The 15,100-nt window shown below is 38.8% G+C and overlaps 1 protein-coding gene across 2 annotated transcripts in view; it reads left to right on the top strand.

Moving 5' to 3' along the window:
• LOC133577592 (serine/threonine-protein kinase TAO1-like) overlaps window positions 1–15,100 on the top strand; it is an 82,833-nt gene that overhangs the window by 1,142 nt on the left and 66,591 nt on the right. The window contains exon 1 of one of the 2 annotated variants that reach the window (XM_061931584.2): window positions 6,618–6,858. The exons of the other annotated variant lie outside the window; for it this stretch is intronic. The gene's annotated coding sequence lies outside the window, so the exon portion shown is untranslated. Of the gene's footprint in view, window positions 1–6,617; window positions 6,859–15,100 lie in introns of those variants that run through there. 2 annotated transcript variants of the gene reach the window in all.

The raw sequence follows: 15,100 nt of genomic DNA, 5'->3' as shown, positions 1-15,100 counted from the left end.
GTGTTTCCGTCTGTGGCGGCATGCTGTTACAATTTCGCTGCGCTTGTTGAGGGATGACAGGTCTGGACGGTAAATAATAAACAGTTTCTCTTTCAAGCATAGGTTGCATCTTTTATTACCACTATTGTAAGGTGTGCTGGATGCAAGAATTTGCCATGTTATTGAATATTCAACATTATTGTCTTTGAGGTCCCAAATGTGTTTGCTGAGTTCTGTGGTATTCCGCAGGTTTTGGTTCCTGAAAGAAGCCTTGTGATTGTTCCATCTGGTTTTGAACTCTCCCTCGGTTAATCCTACATATGTGTCGGATGTGTTAATGTCCTTGCGTGTTACCTTAGATTGGTAGACAACTGATGTTTGTAAGCACCCCCCGTTGAGAGGGCAATCAGGTTTCTTTCGACAGTTGCAGCCTTTGTTGGTTTTGGAGTCGCTCTGTCCGGGGGCCGACGGCTCATTTGCAATTGTTTTGTTGTGGTTTGAGATAATTTGTCGTATATTGTTCATACAGCTGTAGCTCAATTTAATGTTGTTCTTGTTGAATACTTTTCTTAGGGTGTTGTCTTTGGGAAAGTGTTTGTCAATCAGATTGAGGAATTTGTGTCCAATGTTAGTTGAGACGTTTTTGCTGTATGGGGGGTTGTACCAGATGATGTCGTTTCGTTTTCAGTTCTTTTTTGGCTGGTTTCCTGGCGTGGGTTCATAGGTGAGGGTGAAATTGTATCCGCTTTCATCAAGGGCTTTTTGGTACGGGGGGGTTGCTTGGTCAAATTCAGCTTTGCTAGATGACAGCATCGATAGCCTTTTATTAATTCCGGTAGGTATTCTTTTCGTGGTGGTGGGTGGGTGGTTGCTGTCATGGTGCACGTATTGGAGTGTTGTGTTGGGTTTTGTGAATGGTTGGTAGCTGTTATTTCTCAGGTTGAAAGTGACGTCAAGGAAGTTGACGGTTTGCTTGTTGGCTTCAATCGTGATCCGTAGGCCGTTCTCTTTGAAAATTTGGCATATGCGCTTCTTGGTATTCTCGCTGCTCCTTGGCGAGGCGCGACACACTGCCAGTCCGTCATCACGGTAAATACCAAGGTTCAGATTGAGGCTAGCGATATATATATATATATTAGGGCTGCAACTAACGATTAATTTGATAATCGATTAATCTGTCGATTATTACTTCGATTAATAATCGAATAAAAGACACAATACATTTCTATCCTTTCCAGTGTTTCATTGGAAAAAAACAGCATACTGGCACCATACTTATTTTGATTATTGTTTCCCAGCTGTTTGTGAATGTTGCAGTTTATAAATAAAGGTTTATAAAAAAAAAAATATATATTTTTAAATTAAAAAAATAAAATTAAAAGCCTGCGCATGCACATTTTTATTGACATCCAGCATCAGACATTCCTATCCATTACATCATATTCACATAAATCATATATCTATTGTCTGCCCTAAATGTCAAAATATTTTTGTTTATATCCCTCCCATACCACCCCCCCAAAAGAAAAAAACAACACAAAAAAACAAAGTAAAATCTACAAATACATCGATTAAATAAACAGGAAAAAATAAAATAATACATTAATAATAATAATCAGAAATACAATATAAAGAGAGATATATATATATATATATATATATATATATATATATATATATAAAGGGCTGCAACTAACGATTAATTTGATAATCGATTAATCTGTCGATTATTACTTCGATTAATAATCGAATAAAAGAGACAATACATTTCTATCCTTTCCAGTGTTTCATTGAAAAAAAACAGCATACTGGCACCATACTTATTTTGATTATTGTTTCCCAGCTGTTTGTGAATGTTGCAGTTTATAAAAAAATATATATATATTTTTAAATTAAAAAAATAAAATTAAAAGCCTCTGCGCATGCACATTTTTATTGACATCCAGCATCAGACATTCCTATCCATTACATCATATATCTATTGTCTGCCCTAAATGTCAAAATATTTTTGTTTATATCCCTCCCATACCACCCCCCCAAAAGAAAACAACAACAACAAAAACAAAGTAAAATCTACAAATACATCGATTAAATAAACAGGAAAAAATAAAATAATACATTAATAATAATAATCAGAAATAAAATATAAACAGATATATATTAGGGCTGCAACTAACGATTAATTTGATAATCGATTAATCTGTCGATTATTACTTTGATTAATCGATTAATAATCGGATAAAAGAGACACAATACATTTCGATCCTTTCCAGTATTTAATTGGGGGAAAAAACAGCATACTGGTACCATACTTATTTTGATTATTGTTTCTCAGCTGTTTGTGAATGTTGCAGTTTATAAATAAAGGTTTATAAAAAAACATATATATATTTTTAAATTTAAAAAATACAATTAAAAGCCTCTACGCATGCACATAGCATAGATCCAACGAATCAATGACTAAATTAATCGGCAACTATTTTTTATAATCGATTTAATCGATTAGTTGTTGCAGCCCTAATATAGATATACACACATACACATATATAAATATTAGGGCTGTGAATCTTTGGGTTCCCCGCGATTCGATTCAATATCGATTCTTGGGGTCACGATTCGATTCAATATCGATTTTTTTTTTTTTCAATTCAACACGATTCAAAAACGATTTTTTTTCCCCCCGATTCAAAAGGATTGTCTATTCATTCAATACATAGGATTTCAGCAGGATCTACCCCAGTCTGCTGACATGCAAGCAGAGTAAAAAGCTTTTATAATTGTAAAGGACAATGTTTTATCAACCGATTGCAATAATGTACATTTGTTTTAACTGTTAAATGAACCAAAAATATGACTTATTTTATTTTTGTGAAAATATTGGACACGGTGTGTTGTCAAGCTTATGAGATGCGATGCAAGTGTAAGCCACTGTGACACTATTGTTCTTTATTATATTTTTATAAATGTCAATACCTGCCAACTACTCCGGTTTTCCCGTAATTAGTACGGTTTTCATCAACCTATTTCGGGTTACGGTTACAGTGATAAAAAATACGGTTTTTCATTAATTAAAATTTTTTATTTTTTTTAAAGTTTTATTCACGAAATCGCGTAACAACAATGACAATCGACACTGCTTCCCGTAACTTCCTATCGAGCCATTCCGAATGCCATGCGCGAGGCTATTTATAGCACCGCTGCCAAGCACGAGGCACCAGTTGCCATTGTTTCCAAACGAGCGAACGATCATGGAATCAGCCGGAGAAAAAAATCGGAAACGAGTCTTAAACCGAAAAGAAAACTGCAGTCATTCCGTGAAGAATATTCAAAAGCCTATCCGGGAATAATTATCCGTTCCAAAAAGGGTGAAAACTACGCGAATTGCACCTTGTGCAGACAAGATTTTTCGATCGGACACGGAGGAAATAGCGATGTAAAAGACCACGTTGGGACAAAAAAACACAAGTCTAATGCCGTTGCTAGCGATACAAGTGGGAAACTTTCAACGTTTTTCGTCGCCCAAACAGATTCTTTGGATGTGATAAATGCCAAAGTTTTATTTACGGAGGCAATAATTGAGCAAACAAAAAGGTAATGACACCAATGTTATCTATTGGAATTGTTTAGTACTGTTATACTGTTAAAAGTGTTTATACTATTTATGCTTTCAAGTCCAAGTTGAAGAAATCTTGTTAAATGTTGACAGCATAACTACCAAAATACAGAAGTATGTCCTTAATATTTTTGCAGTGCTATTTCTGTTGAAAAGTTCAAATGATTACATTAGAGATGTGATGTGCCACTTTTCAAGTGTCTGATGGCTTACCGGTAAATTAATTTTCATTCATTTTTCATATTTTGAATTCTTTTGAAAGGCTTACAAAAAAACTACATTTGAATTGTAATTCCATGCTATTGACAGGACTGTTAATTGTAATGAAGTTAGCTTACCATGTTTACAGTATGATAATTGTGATAGAAATGTGAATTTTAGGCACAGAATATTTTTTACAATTGAACAAGGCAGTAGATTATACAAGCTTGGACAGAAAGTTAATAATGACACCAATTTTTTTTAATGGAATTGTTTAGTACTGTTTTACCATTTGTTTACTGTAAAAAGTGTTTATACTTTCAATTAAGAAATTGAAGTCTTGTGAAAGGTTGACAGGATAACTGGCATTAACTGTCAAAATAATTTCAAACTATTGAAGTTAGCTTACAGAATAAACATGTCAATCAACCCATATGATTTTTGCTGTAATATTTTTGTTTTGAAAAGTCACTGTGACTGATAGAAAAGTGATGGTTTTAGCAACATTTTAACCTGTCTGAATGCTAATAATCATTTTGCGTCGGGGGGCGAAGCCTGAACCCCCCACCAGGACTTTGTCCTGGACCTACCGGGGCCTGCGGCCCCTGGACCCTGGCTACTAGGTTTTTCTAATTTCAAAAGTTGGCAGGTATGAATGTCTAATGATAATGTCAATGAGGGATTTTTAATCACTTCTATGTTGAAATTGTTACTAATATTGATACTGTTGTTGATAATATTAATTTTTGTTTCACTACTTTTGGTTTGTTTGTGTCTCCTCTCAATTGCTCTGTTTATTGCAGCTCTTAGTGTTGCTGGGTCGGGTTTGCTTTTGGAATCGGATTGCATTGTTATGGTATTGCTGTGTATTGTTTTGTTGGATTAATTAAAAAAAAAAAAAAAGAGAATCGATTCTGAATCGCCCAACGTGAGAACCCCTAATAAATATACATATATGTGAAATACCCCTCGAAAGTAAAACTTAGTTTTTTGGACATGTACCTCGGGATTGGCTGAAGAAAGATAAACACTCAATAAATATCCTACTGGTGGCTTGTAAAAAGAGCATTACTAGGAAATGGATATCCCAGGAGAGCCCAACTTTGAAGCAATGGATGGAAACAACAATGGACATATATAAAATGGAGAAGATAACCGCCTTTATTAATTATAAATTGGAGACATTTACTTAATACTGGGAAAATTGGGTCAACTATGTCACGCCCCATAAACCTGACTTTAATTTTTCGAATTAGTGATTGTACTGCAAAAAAAAAAGGGATTACTCCCTATATGTGTATATGTATGTATGTATATATATATATAGGGGTTTTGTACGTTTAAGTGTCGTGTTTGTGCATTACTTCAACAAAATAAGTCAAAAGTGCAGAGGTGGGTAGTAACGCGCTACATTTACTCCGTTACATCTACTTGAGTAACTTTTGGGATAAATTGTACTTCTAAGAGTAGTTTTAATGCAACATACTTTTACTTTTACTTGAGTATATTTATAGAGAAGAAACGCTACTTTTACTCCGCTACTTTTATCTACATTCAACTCGCTACTAATTTTTATCGATCTGTTAATGCACGCTTTGTTTGTTTTGGTCTGTCATAGTGCCTGCGTTTCAACAAATACAGTCACTGGTGACGTTCACTCCGTTCCACCAATCAGATGCAGTCACTGGTGACGTTGGACCAATCAAACAGAGCCAGGCGGTCACATGACCTGACTTAAACAAGTTGAAAAACTTATTGGGGTGTTACCATTTAGTGGTCAATTGTACGGAATATGTACTGTACTGTGCAATCTACTAATACAAGTTTCAATCAATCAATCAAAAGTGTGAAGGAAAAAAGACCATTTTTTATTTCAACCGTACATCCCGTCAAAAGCCTAAAGACTCACTGCACAGTTCCTGTCTTCACAATAAAAGTGCCGCTCCATCGCGCCTGCGCTTTCAAAACAAGAGTCTCCGAAAGCCAGCGCAAACAAGCTAGCAAGCTACGGAGTTTGCCGCCAATGTATTTCTTGTAAAGTGTATAAAAACGAATATGGAAGCTGGGCAAATAAGATGCCAAAAACCAACCACTTTCATGTGGTATTGGACAGAAAGGAGTAACTTTTTTTCTCCTCCATTTGAAAACGTGGACGTTATCAGCACTACTGTCTGATTACAATCAATGCAAGTCATCAGAATCAGGTAATACACCAACTTATATTCTTGTCTTCATGAAAGAAAGGAATCTATATGTGTTAAACATGCATGTATATTCATTAAAACACCTTTAACATGTAAACAAAAACGGCAAAATAAATAAATATAAATGATATACTGTATATATTAATGTATGTATGTATATATATATATATATATATATATATATATATATATATATATATATATATGATATGTGTGTGTATGTTACTCATCAGTTACTCAGTACTTGAGTAGTTTTTTCACAACATACTTTTTACTTTTACTCAAGTAAATATTTGGGTGACTACTCCTTACTTTTACTTGAGTAATAAATCTCTAAAGTAACAGTACTCTTACTTGAGTACAATTTCTGGCTACTCTACCCACCTCTGTATATATATATATATATATATATATATATATATATATATACGTTTAAGTGTCGTGTTTGTGCGTTACTTCAACAAAAATAAGTCAAAAGTGTGAGGCTTAGCAGGCGTGCTAACACCGCTAAGCTAGTTAGCAGGCGTGCTAACACCGCTAAGCTAGTTAGCAGTGGATGCTAACTAGCAAAAAGTTGCCGTGACAGCTTAAAATGTCCCTTTTTAATTGTGGAGGTTTTGTACGTTCAAGTGTTTGTTTGTGCGTTACTTAAACAAAACACGTTAAAAGTGTGAGGCGAGTCGTGGGGAAAACGACGCGATTCCGGATTGTTGTGCTAACAGGCTAGGTGAGCTGGCTAATCCGCTTTAGAGAGCCACTCCCTCGGCTGTGCCCTGCAGGACAACATCGCTCCGCTTCCACGGGCTCCCGTGGGTTGTTTTTTTTGTGTGTGTGGGGTTTTTGCCAGCCGGTCGTGTCACGGTAGGTGTCATCTGGAGTCTCCTCCTCATCATCATCATCATCCGTGCTTTGTTGTCTATCTGTGTGTGCGGGTTGTTATTGCGTAATCGCGGCTGTCAGTCCGATAAATGCGTTCCTGGCTTTTAATATAAATGTCATTTAAAAAAAAAAATGGAATTCACGCGTGTCGACGCGCGTCGAGACGACACTGCAGGCGGGCTCCCTTTGTCTGCAGTCCACCTGTCCATGTTGTTGTTGTCGTGCACGCCAGTGTTTTTCAACCACTGTGCCGCGGCCGTGAGACACAGTCTGGTGGGCCGTGGGAGATTACCTAATTTCACCTATTTGGGTTGAATACATTTTTAATTATAGTAAGAAAATTGTTTGTTGTTGTTGAGTGTCGTTGGCTGCGTAACCGGTGTAATACTCTTCCATGTCAGTAGGTGGCAGCCGGTAGATAATTGCTTTGTAGATGTCGGAAACAGCGGGAGGCAGCGTGCAGGTAAAAAGGTGTCTAATGCGGTCAGGTTCAAACACTGATGACATCTATTAGTCAGACAAGAAGCAAGGAATCATGCAGAGAGAGAGTTCAATTTAGCTCATGAGGAGAACGCATGGAGCTGCACACTTAGTCACGGTCTCGCCCTACGCTCTAAGGTTCAGCTCCCGCGTCCCTCTATTTATTCAGGAGTTCCACAGTCAACAACACTAAGGCCGCCTCTAAAAGGAGTGGTCACATATATTATGCAAAGCAGGTCCAGGGACGCACAATACGTGACGGAATGTGCTGGGGGCCTTGTGATTTTGCCTTGTCCCCGCTTCGTCTGCCTGTTGTCAGCTTATAGCGGTATAGCTCGGTTGATAAAGTGGCCGTGCCAGCAACTTCAGGGTTCCAGGTTCGATCCCCACTTCCGCCACCCTAGTCACTGCCGTTGTGTCCTTGGGCAAGACACTTTACCCACCTGCTCCCAGGGCCACCCACACTGGTTTAAAAATGTAACTTAGATATTGGGTTTCACTATGTAAAGCGCTTTGAGTCACTAGAGAAAAGCGCTATATAAATATAATTCACTTCACTTCACTTCACTTATCTTCGTTAAAGGAGTTCAGTTCAGTTCAGTTTCAGTTTCAGTTTATTTCGAACATGCATACAATACAATGTAATGCATCACATATTTCCAGTTGTTTGATTACAGCACGTCCGAAAAGGAGTAGGAAGAAGCTGAGCTTATTTAATCCTACCCCTTTTCAAACCATTGCAATTTTATCCTATTTCCTTGTTCTCTGTAACATAACATTGAACAAATAAATAATAAACAAATAATATACCATAGTAAGTAAACAAATTTTAAATACATAAATTACCTTTGTCTCAATAAAAAACAAATAAAACAAACCCCCAAAAATAAAAATAAAATAAAAAAGGTTCAGGGTATTCATCATAAATCTTGTTCTGTGTACTTTGTGAACACCTGTAGTTTGAACAGTCTCTTAAACTGAATCGTATTGGTGCTTTGTTTCATTTATTTGGTTAATCCATTCCATAATTTAATTCCACGTACTGATATGCTAAAGGTCTTAAGTGTTGTATGAGCATACAAATGCATAGTAAAGCTTAAGAAGTGTAGATAGAAACACGTCACAGTAAGCAGCTGTTAACATGACATTGATAGGTATATTTATAACAGTCTCGAGAGAGAATAATTTACTGTTGGGGTCACATATATTATGCAAAGCAGGTCCAGGGACGCACAATACGTGACGGAATGCGCTGGGGGCCTTGTGATTTTGCCTTGTCCCCGCTTCGTCTGCGTGTCATACCTGCCAACTAGTCCGGTTTTCCCGTAATTAGTACGGTTTTCATCAACCTATTTACGGTTGCAGTGATAAAAAATAAGGTTTTTCATTAATTAAAAACATTTTTTTTTTTTAAAGTTTTATTCACGAAATCGCGTAACAACAATGACAATCGACACTGCTTCCCGTAACTTCCTATCGAGCCATTCCGAATGCCATGCGCGAGGCTATTTATAGCACCGCTGCCAAGCACGTTGCCATTGTTTCCAAACGAGCGAACGATCATGGAATCAGCCGGAGAAAAAATCGGAAACGAGTCTTAAACCGAAAAGAAAACTGCAGTCATTCCGTGAAGAATATTCAAAAGCCTATCCGGGAATAATTATCCGTTATCCGAAAACTACAAATTGAAGTCTTGTGAAAGGTTGACAGGATAACTGGCATTAACTGTCAAAATAATGTCAAACTATTGAAGTTAGCTTACAGAATAAACATGTCAATCAACCCATATGATTTTTGCTGTAATATTTTTGTTTTGAAAAGTCTTGATAGAAAAGTGATGGTTTTAGCAACATTTTAACCTGTCTGAATGCTAATAATCATTTTTGCGTCGGCCCTGAACCCCCCACCAGGACTTTGTCCTGGACCTACCGGGGCCTGCGGCCCCTGGACCCTGGCTACTAGGTTTTTCTGATTTCAAAAGTTGGCAGGTATGACATCTATTAATCAGACAAGAAGCAAGGAATCATGCAGAGACAGAGTTCAATTTAGCTCATGAGGAGAACGCATGGAGCTGCACACTTAGTCACGGTCTCAGCCTACGCTCTAAGGTTCAGCTCCTGCGTCCCTCTATTTATTCAGGAGTTCCACAGTCAACAACACTAAGGCCGCCTCTAAAAGGAGTAGTCACATACCGTATTTTCCGCACCATAAGGCGCCCTGGGTTATAAGCCGCGCCTTCAATGAACGGCATATTTCAAAACTTTGTCCACCTATAAGCCGCCCCGTGTTGTAAGCCGCATCTAACTGCGCTAAAGGAATGTCAAAAAAACAGTCAGATAGGTCAGTCAAACTTTAATAATATATTAAAAACCAGCGTGATGTGGGCGCGCATGGAGTCGTATATCAACATGGACGGAGCTGCGTGAAAAAAGCCACCCGGCCTCTTCGCGTAAACTTAAACTTACCTTAACCACTCGCTCATCTTTTCTTCATCCATCCCTTCGAGTTAGCTTTTATGATGACGCCGGCTGGAAAGGTCTCTTTTGGCAAGGTCGTCCTTTTGAATATCACCATGGGTGGAAGTTTCTGGCCATTAGCATGGCAAGCTAGAACCACAGTGAAGGATGACTTCTCATTCCCTGTGGTGCGAATATTCACCGTACGTGCTCCCGTTGTATCCACAGTGCGGTTCACAGGAATATCAAAAGTCAGTGGAACCTCGTCCATGTTGATAATGTTCTCTGGCCGGATCTTTTTTTCAGCTATCTTGTTTTTACAATATGCACGGAAAGTAGCCAGCTTTTCTTGAAAGTCTTTAGGCAGTTGCTGTGAAATAGTAGTCCGTGTGCGGATGGAGAGATTGCGTCTTTTCATGAACCGGAAACCTGTCGCTTAGTAGGAGCCATTTTGTGGTCTTTACAGATGTAAACACACAAAGGAAATGAAACGTAATATCCGCGCGCTTTTTCTTCTTCTACGCGGGCGGGTGGTTGCTTACAGTAGAAGAAGAAGCGCTTCCTGTTCTATGGGGGCGGGTGCTTACCTTGGCGGTTGCTTGCGTAGAAGAAGAAGCACTTCCTCTTCTACGGGGAAAAAAAGATGGCGGCTGTTTACCGTAGTTGCGAGACCGAAACTTTATGAAAATGAATCTTAATATTAATCCATATATAAAGCGCACCGGGTTAAAAGCCGCACTGTCAGCTTTTGAGTAAATTTGTGGTTTTTAGGTGCGGCTAATAGTGCGGAAAATACGGTATATTATGCAAAGCAGGTCCAGGGACGCACAATACGTGACGGAATGTGCTGGGGGCCTTGTGATTTTGCCTTGTCCCCGCTTCGTCTGCCTGTTGTCAGCTTATAGCGGTATAGCTCGGTTGGTTAAGTGGCCGTGCCAGCAACTTCAGGGTTCCAGGTTCGATCCCCACTTCCGCCACCCTAGTCACTGCCGTTGTGTCCTTGGGCAAGACACTTTACCCACCTGATCCTAGTGCCACCCACACTGGTTTAAAAATGTAACTTAGATATTGGGTTTCACTAGAGAAAAGCGCTATATAAATATAATTCACTTCACTTATCTTCGTTAAAGTCCTTTAAGTCTCTGCTTCGTCTGCGTGCTGTCATCTTCTCTTCGTTGAGGTCGTTCAAGTCCTTGGCTGTTAGCGGGCTAAAACAAAGATAACCCCTCAGACAAGAAGTTTTGTCCTTGCGTAGATTAGAAAAGTCTAACTTGAGCCCAATAGCTAATAACTAAAGCAATGGACTTTAAGCATACTAAAGTTAGTGTGATAATATATGCATAATTATTCTAACAAATGCTTAAACCAAAAATAAATAAAAGGTGAGTGCCCCTAAGAAAAGGAATTGAAGCTTAGGGAAGGCTATGCAGAACGAAACTAAAACTGAACTGTCTTACAAAGTAAAAAAAAATAGAATGCTGGACGACAGCAAAGACTTACTGCGGAGCAAAGACAAAGTACATCCGAACACGACGTGATAATCAACAATGCCCCCACAAAGAAGGATTAAAAACAACTGAAATATTCTTGATCGCTAAAACAAAGTAAGGAAATATCGCTCAAAGGAAGACCTGAAACTGCTAAAGGAAAATACCAAAAAAAAGAGAAAAAGCCAACAAAATAGGAGCGCAAGACAAGAACTAAAACACTACACAGGAAAACTGCAAAAAAGTCCAAACAAGTCAGGGTGTGATGTGACAGGTGGTGACAGTACACCTACTTTGAGACAAGAGCTATAGTGATGCATGCTTGATTATGCTTTAAAGTCATATCCAACAATTGCGACAACAACTTTTTACTGTCAACTGAGTTTTGTTTGAGAGAGGGCGCTGTCCCGATCCGATATTTGGATCGGATCGGCTGCCGATATTTGACAAAAATTGCGTATCGGCAAGGCATGGGAAAATGCCGATCCAGATCCAGTTTAAAAAAAAACTCCGGTCCGTGTTTTCCAACGCACCGATTTAAATAATACATTCCACTTTTCTGCTGCTTCGTAATTTCCGTTCCGCATTTTCCAGCACACCTTCAACACATCCACAGGTCTATGGATTCTCACGCAGTTGCTTTTAGCTGCCGGCATTACACGACAGGCTCTTCTCACCCTTTCCTGTGTCTCCCTCTCACAGACAGCGAGCGCACCTTCTTACACACGTCACATACTGTCACGTCATACGTCACATACGTATACGTCCTCCCCGAGCAGAGAGGTAGCAGCATGGCTAACGTTAGCTGTGATGCTAGCGCAGCCGTGCGAGCAACGCTCCCTCTAAGGTGCTCGCCTGTGCAATTGCGCACTGTTTAAGCGTCCTCTGCGCATAGCAAATCTATGCCACGCTCAAAATCAAATAAAAAAATAAGCGCATAACAATTTTCGACACACGGACACGACAGAGACAACAGTTTTCGTCATCATTGTTCAAATATTGTGACGTCTGTCGAGACGCTTATCTCCATTCGGTGCCACACGTCCACACCATCAAAATGCCGAGGCAAACATTTCCACATCAACACCGTATGAAAAAATTAGTGATTTTTTTAGTTGTGATTTCCTTCTCTGCATGAAAGTTTAAAAGTAGCATATATTAATGCAGTATGAAGAAGAATGTTTTAATGTAAACATGCAAGCCTTGAAAGAACATTTTGAAAATCAAGACTACATTTCCTGCAAATGGGTGCATTTCTACCCTATATTTTAACTTTAGATTTATTCTCATATCAAACTCTTTTGGCTGTCTTTTTGACACTTACCCTCCACACCCTGGATTATAAATAATGTAAATAATTCAATGTGATTATCTTGTGTGATGACTGTATTATGATGATAGTATATATCTGATAGTATATATCTGTATCATGAATCAATTTAAGTGGACCCCGACTTAAACAAGTGTAAAAACTTATTGGGGTGTTACCATTTAGTGGTCAATTGTACGGAATATGTACTTCACTGTGCAACCTACTAATACAAGTCTCAATCAATCAATCAAAACACATAGAATCATCATACTGCTGTGATTATATGCATCAAGTGTTCATTCAAGGCTAAGGCAAAATATGGAGATATATATTGTGTATCGCAATATGGCCTTAAAATATCGCAATATTAAAAAAAGGCCATATCGCCCAGCCCTAGTTCAATGATGCCATTTCTGTTTGTCATGTATAATTTTGTCTATTTTGTGTTTATCCTTGAATAAACAGGTCAGTTTCTTGTTACCAACCATTGTGTATTATTCAAACTCCCCTAATTCAGCTGGCTAGTTGTTATCAAGAGTACTAAAACCCTTTTCAACATGATTCTGACAACTAAGTAGGCTAAATAACTTTAAACTTTAATACATGCTCGGATAGGCCAGTATCGATCAGTATCGGTATCGGTCAGTATCGGTATCGGATCGGAAATGCAAAAACAATATCGGTATCGGATCGGAAGTGCAAAAACCTGGATCGGGACATCCCTACCCCCAATATTGTTGTCCGGGTGGAAATCGGGAGAAATTCGGGAGAATGGTTGCCCCGGGAGATTTACACTGAAATTCGGGACTCTGCCAGGAAAATCGGGAGGGTTGGCAAGTATGGGTGAGATACAGTCTGGTGTGCCGTGGGAGATTATCTAGTCTCACCCTATTTGGGTTAAAAATATTTTTTGCAAAGCAGTAATTCTAGTCTGCAAATGATGTGTTGTTGTTGAGTGTCTAGAGCTCAGCAGAGTAACCGTGTAATACTCTTCCATGTCAGTAGGTGGCAGGTGGCCAAATACTTTTGTCAATATAGTGTTGCATGAGGCAGTGGGTAGTAACGTTATGAATAGTTTGATATATGCACGGCTGGTGGGGAGGTCTTTGTGGATTACTGAGGCGCTTTGTGTCGGAATGTTTGTGTTACTCAACGACCGTTCAAAATCCTCTCCATGCACATTCAACCACCACGTCTGAGCTCAAACATTTTCCTCACCCAGGAAGTCATTTGATGTGGAAAAAGCGTGTTTCCGGGTCATCAAAAGGTACAAATAAGGTTATAAGTCTACATTTTAACGCCCTTAAGTGGACGGGTACTGAAACCGAGCCAAATCTACCGAACACCGAATCCCTGGATGCCATGTTACGGTACCTGGGGGAACGGACGGTACCTGGCTCGTCAGACTACCTCAGGGGTCGTGTTGTCCCGGTACCAATATTTTCGACGGCTTTTCGATACTTTTCTAAATAAAGGGGACCACAAAAAATGTTATTATTGGCTTTATTTGAACAAAAAGTCTTTACTTGAAACATATGTTTATTATTGTAATTTAGTCCTTAAATAAAATAGTGAACGTACTAGACAACTTGTCTTTTAGTAGTAAGTAAACAAGCAAAGACTCCTAATTAGTCTATGCAGTAACATATTGTGTCATTTATACACCTATTATTTTGTCCACATTATAAAAGACAAGCTGTAATTAAAGCTGCAAGCAGCATTGGTCGGGCCCGCGTATTTGGCAGGTGCTAGTCCTAAGTGTCCCAATACTTTTGTCAAGTTTTAGTCCCAAGTGTCCCAATACTTTTGTCCAGTGTAAGTGTCCCAATACTTTTGTCCAGTGGTAGTCCTAAGTTTCCCAATACTGTTGTCTACTTTTAGTCGTAAGTGTCCCAATACTTTTGTCAAGTTGTAGTCCCAAGTGTCCCAATACTTTTGTCCAGTTTTCGGCTTTAGTGTCCCAATACTTTTGTCCAGTGATAGTCATAAGTGTCCCAATACTTTTGTCTAGTGTACCTACTTAGTCTGCATTGTGTGGGCACGCTGGTGTATCCTGCTTTTAAGCAGCCATCTTAAAAAAAACAGCAGCGCAGCAGCATCAGCGCAGAGGTTCTTTGAAGGGTCATAAAATCAAAACCAGAGCAGGTATCAAAACTCTTTCGCCAACTTTTAATCAGAAGGGTTCAATCTCTCTCCTGTGTTAGTTTGAAGCCGAAACAACAAACGCGCTCAGAGGAGATAGTGTTTGAAGAAAGGTGACCGGTTTTTACAAAAATTTTGTTTTGAAGGGGGAATAGCAAACTTCCTGTTGATTTTTGCTGGGGGTTGTCAATTTATGAAATGCAGTTCTAAGTGAGACCTACATAGAGGTTTTTGTTTCATGTCTCTCCGACCTTCCCAGTGGGAGTTACAGGCAGTTTTGTCATTTTTTTCTTCCGAGGAGCAGTTTTTTCTGCGTTTTATTCAAAAATTGCGGTAGAGCACAATTT

Source organism: Nerophis lumbriciformis, linkage group LG37, assembly GCF_033978685.3.
Source record: "Nerophis lumbriciformis linkage group LG37, RoL_Nlum_v2.1, whole genome shotgun sequence".
Lineage (NCBI taxonomy): Eukaryota > Metazoa > Chordata > Actinopteri > Syngnathiformes > Syngnathidae > Nerophis > Nerophis lumbriciformis.
The sequence above is the reverse complement of the archived record's forward strand: the minus strand, read 5'-3'. Positions and strand labels throughout refer to the sequence as shown.